The sequence below is a fragment of the Mchenga conophoros genome, linkage group LG14, assembly GCF_057382185.1.
Source record: "Mchenga conophoros isolate Kocher_MC1m ecotype Shallow Benthic linkage group LG14, M_conophoros_male_GT1.1, whole genome shotgun sequence".
In the NCBI taxonomy this organism is placed as follows: Eukaryota; Metazoa; Chordata; class Actinopteri; order Cichliformes; family Cichlidae; genus Mchenga; species Mchenga conophoros.
In genome coordinates, this window is record NC_140539.1 from 149,363 (window position 1) to 164,252 (window position 14,890).

Consider the following 14,890-nt stretch of genomic DNA (forward strand, 5'->3'; position numbering starts at 1 on the left):
GTACCTGTTGCCGGTATTTCCTGTTCAGCTTTGAAAGACACGAATAGCTCCAACCACTGCTGAGGTAATTGTAGGAGGATAAAAACTGATAAAACTGGATCTTGTATTTGTCTTTTGGAGACCAGCTTTTACTCCCCAAGATCTTCTAAAGGCTCTTATTTAATTGCGGCTTTCCAGAAGCAAGTGAAAAAAGGTCTCTATTTACAGCATGGCTGAACTTCTAACACAGAAGTGGACAATTAGTTTTCTCAAAGGGCCACTGTTTTGGAGGGTCACACCAATAAGCTGAACTTAGTTCTGTTCAGTATTATATAGTATAAAGTGCTATTGGTGGCTAAAATGGGAAGCATTGGGAAGTCCTAATTTCCCATTAAACTCATGAGGGCTGCTCAGGGACAATTAAAGGGCCTAATGTGGTCTAGGGGCCACACAATGACCAGGTCAGTTCTAACACTGACTTGAATGAGAACACAGGCCATATATATTCACTTAAATAATTATGAAATATAATATGTTTTTTTTTTTTTTTTTTTAAAGGTAATTGCTAAAAGGACTGTGCATCCACGGTCACTGTACTGTGTTACATAAGGCTATCTTTGATTTTTAATATGGACAGTTAATGTGTATGTGTGGGAGCTGTATCTTTAACATTAATGATACGGCTGTTTCTCTTAAAGACTGCTTGTCAGGTTTTCCTCCTACTGCTTCATTGTGTAATTTGTGATGCAGCCATCCATACAGGAGACTATTTAAACAATAAAACCCAATTTTCATGCTTTTGTTTTGTTTCTGCTTCTCACATCCAAGTTGGTCCTGATTATGTGCAGGCAGCGGAGGTTTTTGTTTGTACTGTGTCAGCAGACCTGTGTTTCATCTCTGGAGACTCACCTTTTATTTGAAAAACTGAACCAGATTAAGCTGGTCTGGGACTGATGTCTACCTGGAAAGGGCAAAACGACTGGCCTATTTACTGTGCAAACCTTTTGAAAGCTGTATGGCAGCTCCTTTGGTGTGACTGTGTTAGTGTTTGTGTAACAGCAAGATCATTCTATCTGTGCTGTGGTGCCCTTTTTATTTATGGTTGACTTTTGAAAATGTGGAGATGTGAGGCCACACAGGTTGATCAGATCAAAGTCATGGCTACTGTACTTTGATAGATGGGTTGATTTAATCCACATTGATTGCTTCTAATATTAGAGTTGTGTTCCTTCTGCTATTGATCTTCTATCATTAGAAGTGTACTGTGCTGTAAAGTGTTGGTATGAGTAATTTCACCTGTTTTTGTTTTGTTTTTGTCTTGTTTGTTTATTTCAGACTGCATTTCCACTCCTGAGACAACAACCCCATTTATGCTACAGTGCCATCAACTTTGTGGCATTGCCATGTGGAAGGTAACTTAATCTTCCATCACTAACTTGTCCCATGTCTGAGGATAGTGATCCAAAGCAGTACCTGTACTCAACCCTGGACGTGTGTGAACGGAACCGGGAAAGGGCAGGCTTGCACGTGGAGGAAGCGCAGGGCACTCCCTGCAGCTCCATTAGCCAGCTTCACCGCATGGCCAGCTACAGTGAGGGTTGTGGCGGGCAAGATGGGGTCGAACTCGAACCAGAGTTAGGATTGGCCTCCGAGGGGAGCGATAGCAGCCACGAGCACCCGGGGTCCCCGCATGATGACAGGAAGAGACCGCGCCCACCTTTGCACGAGGATGTGGAGATGGGTGGCAGTGGTTCGAGCGGGAGCGGGACAGAATCCCATGGCAACGAGTCACATGGCAATGAGTCCCACGGCAACGAGTCGGTGGGCAGCTCAAACGGCAATGGCAAGGATTCCGCTCTCATGGAGTCCTCGGGGAGCAACAAGAGGTGAGAACTCATCGAAACCACTGAATCGTGGTAAATGAAGTTTTTTTTTTTTTTTTTTTCTTTTTCTTTTTCCCACCACGGTGGGGGGGAGCGGACCAACTAGGTCACGGAATTAAGGTTCATTAAAGTCATTGAAGGGCTGTTTGAGTTTTGCTGGGCTGAGTCATTGCTATAGTCCAGTAGACTGCTTAAGCTGGAGGAAAGCAAGTTGGGAATTGGTGTTTATTCCTAATCATGACATATAGGTTCATATCAAAATGTTTTGTTTTGGGGTTTTTTTGTTTTGTTTGTTTGTTTGTTTGTTGTTGTTTTGTTTTGTTTTTTGGAAGAGAAACTGCAGGAAAAGTGAATATTATTGAGACTCTTTCTAGTTTATTGATATTTCACTATTTCCCATACTCATTAGGGTGTGAAATACTCAGCTCACACTCATATTATTGGACCTGATAATTACATGTCATTAAATTTGATTTCAATTCGGTTCCCACTTATAGTTTTCTGGTGGCCTCATCTTTTTTTGATTAACCATATGGGATTCTGAGATGCAATCCTTTAAATAATAGTCTTGTTTGAAGAAAATGGCACACTTGGTGAAGATTGTTGTTACATATCCAATGCTGATGCTGTCTCCATCTCCATTTACATCCACGAGGGGGGAGAAAATACTGGAAACACATGTCAGCTATACTTGCAACAGTGACGCCTCATCTTGATTAGACTCCACACCTAATACTGTGTTTCCTTCATTCCACTGACTCTGATAGATTGAACTTGGGATTTATAATAGGGCTTGCTTAAAAGCCCTATTCCTTAGAAGTATATGAGAAAATGTCTTTCTAACTTAACTCATTCACTGCCATTGACGTCTATAGACGTCAATTACGTTTTTCAATGGGAGGGGCTAGAATACAACCTCGGGCAGCTTGTCAGTGAATTTTATTTTTACATATATTTGTAAATAATTTGTTTTGATAAAACATAACCTTCCTCAGTGTTATTTCTGTTTTATAGAAGTGAGAAACTATTTTATATGTTAGAGGTGTCACAAAGCAAGAAATATTAGTGTCAAAGGCACTTTTCTGCTTGAAATGTATTTTTCACAAAAAGCTCGTTTTCTCCCTTTTTTTGGTCAAAACAGGCATTTTTGGTGGAACCCACCTCTCTTCTACAGCTGATTACTAAAGAATGGTAAATGGTAGAAAAAAGCTTTTTTTTTTTTTTTTTTTTGGATGAAAGAAGAGAGTCTGTTCTTCATTTTGGTAGGTTCAGCGTTTATATGATCATAACACACAGTTTTCTGTGGCTCTTCAAAAATGAGTAAAAATGCTCAAAAACCCTGGCAGTGGGGAGTTACCTGATTTGAAAATGGCTGGCAGTGAATGAGTTAATGTCCTTCTTAATAAGTTTATTGCTTCAGTGACTAATTTCATGTCATCTAAAATTTAAAAAGGGAAAAGAAGATTGCAAAGGTGAAAGTGCTAATCTCGAGACTTAAGAGACTAAACGGTACATCAGAAACCAGTGGATGACATCACGGTAGCTGCATCCATCTTTTATACTGTCTGTGCATCGACTGTACAGTGTCCACAGAACCACATCCGTTTGTCATACTCTTCATACTCTGTTTCAAAATAGGACGTTATCACGTTTAAGAACAAACTTTGTGAACCTTTGTGTCACGATTTAAATTTGAGGCAAACATCCAAGAGAAATAAAATGCATGTTTGTAAAAAGTCTATGCCAAAAGTCAGTTTATAACTTGTTCAAAAAAGCTTTTTGTGGGTGGCTTGACCTGGTTGTTTAACTGCCCACAGAATTTTCCATTGCACTTTGCGTTTCTTGAATGCTCCTTTTTTTCTTTCTTTTTTTTCCACTATACATTATCATAGTAGTCTTCTTTTCAAGGTTTAGTATTTGCCTCAGAGGTAACTAAATTAATTAAGGACTTGAAATTTTCTTTTTAAATATAAATTTTCATGTGACTTGAAAAGCGCACGTGAATATAATTGGTTAATTACACTTAACACTTGTTCACTTTCTTTATTTGTCCTTCCAATATTTAAAAAAAAGAGCAGCTCATATGACGGTGCAATTCTAAGAACAGCCTATAGCATCAAATTCCTGAATCACTTAAAATGTTTGCTCTTCATTTTTGTTATGCGTTTTCTGGTTTTCCTGCACACCTTTGTTCATAACATGACATTGTCCTTGTGATTACAGCTCAAACTCTCATAGCCCCTCCCCGCCAAGCAGCTCCAATGCTTTCAGTCTGGTGAGCTCCGAGCAGGACAACCCATCAACCAGTGGCTGCAGGTTAGTACACTTCTGAAAAAAAGCCCAGCCCAAATCTACTGGTATTTAATGCAACAACAATTGGAAATGTGAACAGAAAGGTCTAAAACCCCTTGTCAGTACGTTCCCCTCCTGTTCTGCTTCCTTTGCTGGAAAGCCGAGTGTGACATCAATGGTAAGATCTTGTCATGTTGACACACATGTCTCTGTCTCATTTGGGTCCTGCAGCAGTGAACAGTCAGCCAAAGCTAAGACACAGAAGGAGCTCTTCAAGACGCTCAAGGAGCTGAAGATGCACTTGCCGTCAGAAAAAAGGAGCAAGGGCAAGTCGAGCACTGTCAACACTCTCAAGTATGCACTGCGCTGTATCAAACAGGTGAAAGGTAAGACTTGCCTTGTGTGCATTGTTTTTATCTGTGTGTTCATGTTGTATGACTGATGTTATACTTACTTACATACTGAAAATAAACTTTTATCTCACGTGTTCACTTATCCATATTGTCTTGGTTGCAGCCAATGAGGAGTACTACCAGATGCTGATGAATAACGACAGTCAGCCACCAGGGTTTGATGTAACATCTTACACCATTGAGGAAATCAACAGCATCACCTCGGAATACACCCTTAAAAACAACGTAAGTACCACCGCTCTTTACCTCATCTTAAAGGATAAACAGCTAAACCAGTCTTATGCCTGAATGGTGAAAACCAATGTTATGGTAAATGGCCTGCATTTGTATAGCGCTTTTCTAGTCCCTAAGGACCCCAAAGCGCTTCACACTACATTCAGTCATTCACCCATTCACACACACATTCACACACTTGCAATGGCAAGCTACATTGTAGCCACAGCTGCCCTGGGGCGCACTGACAGAGGCGAGGCTGCCGGACACTGGCGGCACCGGGCCCTCTGACCACCACCAGTAGGCAAACATGGGGTTAGTATCTTGCCCAAGGATATTTGGCATGCAGCCAGGAGGCAGCCTGGGATCGAACCACCGACCTTCTGACTAGTGGCTGACCTGCTCTGCCACCTGAGCTACTGTTATTAATGATAAAAAAGTTATGGAGATGAGCAAACTACCAATATCAGATACATGCTATATAGCTAATTGGCTAGCTATTAGCTGTTACTATAGAAAACAACTGTTAGTTATTTTCTTTCTTTGAGACATTTTATGATTTACTGTTAAGTATCGTCCGTGTTTTTTCAACATTATTCAGAAGTTTGTATCATGAGTCATATTAGCTGGTGAAGTAACTTGGCAAGTTAGCCAACTTTCATTTCTACTTAGATTTGGTAGCAATGAAGTTGGCAAGTGAGATATGGCCAGTCAGCTGGTGTGTGTGTGTGTGTGCGCGTGCGCGTGTGTGGGAATTTGTTTCCCATTCATCCAGAAGTGCCTTTGTGAGGTTAGATAGCAATATTGGATACAACTTCCAATTTCTAGTTCTTCCCATAGATGTTAGATGGGGTTCAGGTCAGGGCTCTGTGCAGTCAAAGTTCTTTCACTAAAGAGAGGTGCAATTTATCGCTCACTTTCGACGCCGCTCCGTCCAGCGGTTGAGTTTGTGCTTGTTGATGTAAAGTTTGCATACAGCTGCTCAGCCATAAAAGGTTGTGCCATGAAGCTCTTGGTACACAGTTTGTGTGCTGATGTTAATACCATATCAGTTTTGGAAGTCTGCAGTTACGGAATCAGCACATTATTGACGACTTTTACTTTTTTGCACTATGCACCTCAGCACTTACAGTCAATACAGCTCTCTAACTTTATGTGGTCTGCTGCTTTGTGGTTGATATGCTGTGACTCGCCCATTGCAATAATACCACTTACAGCTGATCATGGAAGATCTTAGAGGGAAGACATTTAACAAGCTGACTTGTTACAACAGTGGCATCCTAGTCCAGTAACACTCAGCCAGACTCCAAATTTAGGAAGATCTAGTTGCATAACTGCATAACTAGATGCTTGATTATATACACTCGTAGCCATGAGACTGAAAACACCTGAATTTACAGATTAAGAGTTGTGGCCCAACACGTTTATTCGTGTAAAGTGTGTGTCAGTGCATGTATGTATGTTAGTAAATCAGACGCATCCATGGGCTTGCAGGTAGTGAGCCTAAGACTCTAGGCTCACTACCTACAATCTTACAGTTTTATTTGGATACCACCACCACCACCCCCATTTCCCTGCACTGTTAAGGCAACAAAGCAGGAGAAAGTCTGTCTCAAGAAACCTAATTATAGCATTCAAGAGGGAAGCCAGAAAAGGCAGAGTTTTCTCCACAGGGGTGATGACCATTATAAAAAAGAAAAAGAACAAGCTTTATTGTTTATTTATTCTTGAAGTTGATGTGGAAAAAATAACAGACGTAAGATAAAGAATAAAGTGGGGGATGATAAGGAGCAGCCGATCTGTCATCTGAGTAGTAGTCAGTTTGAAGATGTGTTTTTAAATCTTCTGAGAGGGCTAGAAGTACCTAATTTGGTAATCCTAAATGATTAATATCTTTTTGTTTTTGCCTTTAGGATATATTCGCTGTAGCAGTGTCTCTCATCACGGGGAAGATTGTTTACATCTCTGACCAGGCAGCATCCATCTTGAACTGCAAGCGGGAAGTGTTCGACAACGCCAAGTTTGTGGAGTTCTTGACTCCCCAGGATGTCAGCGTGTTCTACAGCTTCACCACACCATACCGCCTGCCCTCATGGAGCATGTGCACAGGAGCAGGTAAGGATGACGAATGCAGGTTTGAGCTCCACAAAAGCTCACACGTGTATATGTATAAATATAAATTAGATAAATTTTTGCCTCCTTGACATAATTGGTCGTACAGTATGGTAAGGGGCACTGTAGACACGGATGGTAAAATTTCCAAAATAGGGTCACGCAGCAAACCAATATGAAACACATGCACCACCTGCACATGGAAGTATTTCCTCCACATACTCATGTTCATACATGCATAGCACATATTTCATTAGCATTCTCAATCACACATTAATACATGTATGACGCTAACAAATGTGGCATGTTTGGCAGTCAGGTCTGTGTTAACTGATGATGTGTACACCTTCAGGTTGTATTGCATTTAGGTTCTTCTTATCACAGAGTTGGTGAATTAGTGGGTTGTAATATAATTTTCTGCCCAGTGGTCATATAAATTCTACTAAAACTCATTTCAGAGATTACAAATTTGTGCATTATCTTTCAAAAATTTTCTCCAAAGGGACTTATGTTCTATAGTTGATTGCACTCCCACTTTAACAACTGGAAGCTGGTATCAGTCCAGTGAATTCCAGCATTTCCACTCATAAGCAGCTATAATTTTTTTTTTTTGTAAATTGTCTCAAAAATGACTTTTTAAAAAAAAAATAAACTTTTGTAGTATAATTGCATCTCTTGCATTCTTATCTATGACACATGAGAGGCAAACATCTCAGGTCTGCTGAAGAGTATTTTGAATATTGATGACTGACAGATGGCTGAGTGGGAACTACTCATGCTAATTCAATTATTCATCCGACCTTTTTCCCCTCTTCTTTTTATTCAGAGTCATCTCCCACGGAGTGCATGCAGGAGAAATCCTTCTTTTGCCGCATCAGGTGAGTGGCAGCAGTCGGCAGCTGCTTTGAGTCACAGTTTCCTGTCCAAGCAAGCTCTGAGTCAGAGGAGGGATGGTGGGTAGGAGAGGGGAAAAGTGAGAGGGAGGAAGGAAGTCAGCAGCCTTGAGCTTTTGAACTTCATCTCCATCTAGTGGCCAGATGGGGTACCTGCTATTGCTCATTTAAACTTTAAAGTTGTATATTTATATAATATAGGTTGAGCTGGTTTGGACATGTATAGAGGAGGAATATGCCTGAACATGGATAACAGGAGGATCAAAAGAAAGGTTCATGGATGTAGAAAGAGGATTGTTGGTGTGACAGAAGAGGGTTAGGTTGAGCATTGTAAGTTTGAGTTAATTTTTCTACAAGATGCAGTATTTTCTACCACAAATGTTGTTTTTATGAAAGAAATGATGAGCTTAGGACTAAAACCACAGTTAACTAAATAATTACAGTAATTTCACTACGTGATTAGTAGATAAACTGGTAAAAGGATCTCTTAATGCTTTTAGCTCGTTTTTCTTTATTTTTTTAAATATTTTATTTTGAAAGGCAAAAAAACCCAATATTCATTATTATGAAAGGGTCTTGACATTGTGTGTTTGCATTCTAGTGGTGGCAAGGACCGTAAAGGAGACCTCCAATACTATCCTTTCCGGATGACTCCGTACCTAATGAAGGTCCAGGACGCTGAGCTGGCTGAGGAGCAGTTCTGCTGCCTCCTGCTGGCTGAGAGGGTGCACTCTGGATATGAAGGTGAGAACTGCACTGTTTTAATAAAGCACTCAAGCGTATCACCCAATAATGAATGCAGTTTTATTTTGTTTACCAGTTACTTCTGACATGTATCAGATGGAAAATAAAGTCATTTGTTTCACACGTTTAGAAGTTGAACCATAGATGGCACAGACTAGTTAAACTTATACTAGTTAGACTATGCAAATCAGAGATGACAGCCTGAAATGTACCAGAGAAAGATGCTTATGGGATTTTTTTTATTAGTTATTGTTTTTATCCATGTGTGTACTTGAACAGATGGTGAGCCTTATGATAATCTCTATAAACAAGTTATCATCCACCCAATACTGTCGCCACTATAAAAACTGATCACCTGGAAAACAAGGAAATAGTGTTACATTTTTTCTGCAAGGCCATTTTAATCTGATTAACTTTTTTTTTTTTAATGTGTCACATTTTTTTAAATAAGGTTTTAATTAAACTAATTAGTTGGACAAGGGTCCAGGTCTGCTTTAATAACAAAAGCAGCCTTCAGAAAGTGCTTAAGATTCAATAATAGATTCATTGTTTCATAGTTGTTTTTGTTTTTTTTAAATCCAATTGATCAGTTTATTACCGATCAATCCCCTTGCTCATGTTTTGAAAGTTCAAAACCAGCTCGTGTGAGTTTAATCCTTTTAATGTGAAACAAGAGATGCTATCATCCTTTTGTTTCAGGGGATTACTGTACAATCATTTTGTTTACTGACATTTTTTCCCTTCCCTTCGCACACCTAGCTCCCAGAATACCTCCTGACAAGCGTATCTTCACTACAACACACACCCCTAACTGTGTGTTCCAGGGATGTGGATGAGAGGTGAGTGGACTGAATCCTTCTATGATCCTTACAGTGGTGCCTTGTGTGAAGTCATCCTGCTGGCCTGTTTTCTACTAAAGTAATTACTGTTTTCCCAATAGGGCTTTGCCTTTATTGGGGTACCTCCCTCAGGACCTGATAGGGACCCCCGTGCTGCTCAACCTACACCCGAGTGACCGACCCTTGATGCTGGCAATACATCGCAAAAGTACGAACATTTGCATGCATACCTGGACTGTCTCACTGCGTTCTTATACTCTGAGCTCTTCCGCTCACACTTTACCTTCTGTTACCAACAGTTCTGCAGTACGCTGGTCAGCCGTTCGATCATTCTTCAATACGTTTCTGTGCAAGAAACGGTGAGTACATCACAATCGACACCAGCTGGTCCAGCTTTGTCAATCCCTGGAGCCGCAAGGTGTCCTTCGTCATTGGCAGGCACAAAGTGCGCATGTAAGTATTCCCACTGTGGTGGGGTTTTTTGTTGTTTTTTGGACATCTGTATTTATGAGGACATTAGGTGACAGCTCTATGCCTGCATGTTTCAGGGGTCCTGTGAACGAAGATGTTTTCGCAGCACCGGCTTTCCATGGAGGGAAGATCATAGATTCAGACATCCAGGAAATCAGTGAACAGATTCACCGGCTGCTGCTTCAAGTATGCACGCACACGGTTCACTTTTACACACACAAGAGGCATTTGACAGCTCCTCTAACAGCTACTCTCTCTGCAGCCGGTCCACAATATGGGCTCCAGTGGTTATGGTAGCCATGGCAGCAATGGATCCCATGAGCAGCTGGTGAGCATCAGCTCATCCAGTGAAAGCAATGGGAACATTACAGCAGGGAACACAGCAGAGGACACAGGCAAGACCAAGCCCGCCAGGACTTTCCAGGAGGTCTGTAAAGATGTCCACATGCTCAGGAATCAGGACCCTCAGATCGGTCTGCATTCCCCATCTCCCGCGCCGTCACCTTCTCTCCCAAACATGAGCAGAAGAAGACCCATGAGAGTGAGTCCAGTTGGCAATTATTAAGTTCAAAATAAAGTGATTATTAATTTAAGTACAGCAGAAACACACGCAGAGTGTCTTTTGGTTCTCCTGTCTGTCTTCTCGTGTGTGTTTCTCATATTATCTCCTCTTCTCTTTAGCATTGGCAGCTCAAAGATATTCAACTGTGCGTCCAAAAGACTCAGTGCCCCCTCTGCAGGCCAGAGACAGTACTGCAGCCAGCATGGAGGGCTTCACCTACAAAGACCAGACTGTGTGCTCCTACCAGCAGATTAGCTGCCTGGATAGTGTCATCAGGTCAGGCATAGATTTGGTCATGAAGTCATCTGCACAGTAATCCCTGTGCAAAGGCAGAGAGATCATGCTCTGTTTGCACAATATCAAAGCTCTCTCATTTAAAACGCCTTCTTGTTTCTTAGGTATCTGGAGAGTTGTAATATACCCATCACAGTGAAAAGAAAATACCAGTTCTCCTCAAACACCACCTCCTCCAACTCAGATGATGACAAGAAAGGCTCAGAGGATGGCATGCAAGTGCCTCAGGATACAAATGCAGGTATGTAGTAATCATGCATCTGTGCACACAAAGTCTAAGGTACTGGCTCAGCACTAACAGAATCTTTCTCATTTAGATCCCTTGATGTTGGATTCTCAGTCAGGCCTGTCAAACATGAAAGCACTAAAGAAGCCTCCATCTGGGGCAGCTGCTGTGGTGGGAGGCCCCCTGGCACCCCTCACTCTGCCCAGTAAGGCGGAGAGTGTGGTGTCCATCACTTCTCAGTGCAGCTATAGCAGCACCATCGTACATGTGGGGGACAAGAAGCCTCAGCCAGAGTCTGGTGAGTTTCTGTGTCCGTAGAAACATAGCAGGACTGTCATTAGCCGTGTTTTAATGAGTTTATTTGACTGATGTTTATGGCACTGCTTTGTACAGAGATAATTGAGGATGTTGCAGAGAGCCCAGCACCCCCTGCGCTGCCTGTCAGTATGGTGTCTCCACCCAGCCAAGGAAAGGAGGCCTACAAGAGGCTGGGCCTGACCAAGCAGGTGCTGGCAGCACATACCCAGAAAGAGGAGCAGGCCTTCCTCAACCGATGCAGAGAGCTCCGTAATTCCAGGAGCTTCCAGAGGGACTGTTCCACATACCTGTACAAGCACAGAGGTCCACCCAGTGTTGAAGGTACTGTAAGCTTCAAATTTAGCTTTTCTGCTTTGTTGGGAGAAGATATAGTTTAGCTAGAAGCTTAACAACTGAGGCAACCAAACACAATAAAAGTTCTACAAAGAGGAAATAAGGCTCACCTTTACATTGACTATCTTTTTTAATCTTATCTTTTTTAATCTCATGATTTTACCAAATTCCCAGTTCATGTGGGGAGTATATTCCTGGTCTCCAGTTAGTGCGCATCTACATGCATTTTTTTTATTCTCCAGCTCAACAAAAATGACATTCTGACCTCTGCGTCTATATCCTCATTTCAGAATCACCTGGACCACGAGGCACTGCTAAACAAGGCACCGTTAGGCCAGAAACTACTGCCAAGAAGGGTAACCGCAACAGGAAGTCCAAGAAGCCACGGATGAAGCATCCCGATTCATCAGACAGCGCTGTGTCAAACCGTAAACCACGCCCCCCTCTCCAGGGCCTCAACCAGACCTCTTGGTCCCCATCAGAAGCATCGCAGTCAGCTTTTAATGTGTCCTACCCCACCATGGTCCCTGCATATCCGCTCTACCCACCAACACCTGCTGCTCCAGCTCAGGCTCCCCGACCGGACCGCTCTCTCTCTACAGGATTTGGAGAAGGGCAGAGCACCCAAGCCCCGCCCACTGCCACTCCGTTTCCTGCACCCATTGTTACACCTGTGGTAGCTCTGGTGCTACCCAATTACATCTTCCCCCAAATAGGACAAATAGGAGCAGCTCCGAGACCACCATTTTTCCCTGAGCAGGCCCAGCCGCAGCCTGCATTCGCTACCCAGCAGCCCTTTCAGCCCCCTCAGCCAGCCTACACGATACAGACACAACCCCCCTTCACCAGCCAACAGCCATTTCCTGTGCAGACTGCCTTCACCCCCCAGCAGCCTTTCCAGGCTGCTCAGTCCGCATTCGCTACTCAGCAGCCGTTCACCGCCCAGCCGTCTTTCCCAATGCAGGCCCAGTTTGTAGCTCAAGCCCCCTTTCCACCTCAACCTTTCCCCTACAGTCTCTCCAGCGAGCCTCCCAAAACCCCTGCAGCAGAGCCTCGCGAGGGTGCGGCGTCACGATCTTCCACCCCTGCTTCTGGGGCGAGAGAGCCCGCCACATCACCGCCGCTGTTTGAGTCCCGCTGCAGCTCGCCCCTGCAGCTCAATCTGCTGAGCATGGAGGAGGGGCAGCGCTCAGTGGAGCGTCAGGACACTACAGTAGCCTCTGCTGGAGGACAGGGCGGCAGTGCGGCAACAGCGTCTGTAGGAGTGGGAACAACAGGGGATAAGAACGGAGGCGCCTCCAAGCCTGATAGCCAACAGCAGGTAGGAGCCACAGGACATTTACAAATACTAACACAAAGTTACTAACTTGTACAAGTGCCAGCACTTAAACACAAACTGTGTCACAGCGTGCCAGTGGAGAGTGAGTGTGGAATTATCTCTGATGTGTGCACCACCTTGTGTCTTAGGTGGAGTCTCCAGGAGACGGGGCTCACAGTGACGGGAACTCATCATCCTGCGACCTGCTGGACATCTTGCTGCAGGAACAGGAAGACTCTCACTCTGGTACCGGATCAGCCACGTCTGGATCCATGGGCTCAGGGTCAGGCTCTGGACTGGGCTCGGGATTAGGCTCAGGCTGCATTGGCTGTGGTACCTCAGCTAGCGGCGGTTCTGGAAGCAGAACAGGTCAGTAGTTGAACATTGAGGTCTGACAAGAGTTTCCACAAAATTTAAGAGTTTTTTGGGGGTTTTTTTGTGACTCTGTCTTTGTCTCCCCCACAGGGAGCAGCAACACCAGCAAATACTTTGGCAGTGTCGACTCTATTGAGCACGACCCCAAGTCTAAAACAAGATGAGGGGAGAGGCGGGTCTGAAGGCGGCAAGCTGCAGGACAAAGTCTCATCTCGAGGGGAGGGAGAGCATTTCATCAAGTATGTCCTACAGGAGCCCCTCTGGCTGCTGATGGCCAACGTTGATGACAAGGTCATGATGACATATCAAATGCCATCCAGGTGAGTCACTAAGTGGAATTAAATATTATAAGCTTCACCACCTGTATGAAGTATTAACCTTTTAACTCCATTAAATATCGTTCACACAAATGTATTTGTTTTCTGACCATCAGAGATATTCAAAGGGTTTTGAGGGAAGACAAGGAGAGGCTGAGGCAGATGCAGAAGAGCCAGCCTCACTTCACATCAGACCAGCGACGAGAGCTAGTGGAGGAACACCCCTGGATGAGGAGGGGAGGCCTGCCTGCTGCCATCAACGTTAAGGTGGGGGACAGACACAGTTTTAAGCATAGTTTAAAAAAAAAACACACACAGCACTCCCATTGCAAATAATTTGAAAAAGTATACCATGGAAAATAACGTGACTTGTGTTCTGCAAAAAACACAATAGTTGTACACTACTTTCTGCAAATGAACTTTATAGGGAAGATGGCAGTTTTCATGCAAGTTAGTGCTGCTCAAAGTCATTACAGATAACTGACAAGCCAATAATGAGACAAAACAAATGTAATGAAGCAAAACAATTAAAAATATAACTGTAAAATGGATTCAAATGAGCTAAATGTATATCTATAAATGTTGTAAGGTAACGATGGCATGTGTTTGTGTTCAGGAGTGTGTGTACTGCGAGGATGCGGCAGCGGCAACCCATCGAAGAGGATCTGCCTGACATGGACATGAGCGAGCTGGGCGAGGAGCTGAGCAGAGACAGTCAGAACACCCAGAGCCAGTCTGGGGAGCCTCAGCCTCAAATGGAATCAGGCTCCTAAACAGCCAGCAGAGGGCATGTGCATAAATAGACACTATGGATGTGACAAACAGCTGTGTGCCTGACCATCCTGAAGAACTCATACATGCACACTACAAGCAGAACTCTGTGTTGTGAGTGTGATGGTTAGGAGGGTGTACACTGCTTGTGTGTGGGTGTAGGACTGCTACTGTGGTCCAGTTCCTAATGCACCCCAACAGGGGGCAGTAGTGCTGTCACAGCAAGTCACTTTTTCCATCTCTCACACACACATTCTTTGAAAAGACCTGTCTCTATTTTTTTATTTATTTCTCTTTAAAGGCAGAGCACATTATAAATCTAAAGCTAATGACTGAGAGCTACTACTTTTAAATATGTAAGATTTTGAAATGTTTTTTTTTATTATTCTAAGTGTCAAGCTGTCAGAAGCAGCCAGGCTTTGCTGTTAGAAGTTTCTCCTGCCCAATTTTGTTTGTTTATTCCTGACTCCCCACATGATCCCATTTAATAACAAAAACGGAAAAACGACAAAAAAACCCCAAAAAACTTCACAGCAT

General features: G+C 43.2%; 1 pseudogene; it reads left to right on the forward strand.

The window, feature by feature from the left end:
- The first annotated feature begins 1,422 nt into the window (after positions 1-1,422).
- On the forward strand, positions 1,423-14,414 carry LOC146559027 (period circadian protein homolog 2-like; annotated as a pseudogene).
- Positions 14,415-14,890: the final 476 nt, after the last annotated feature.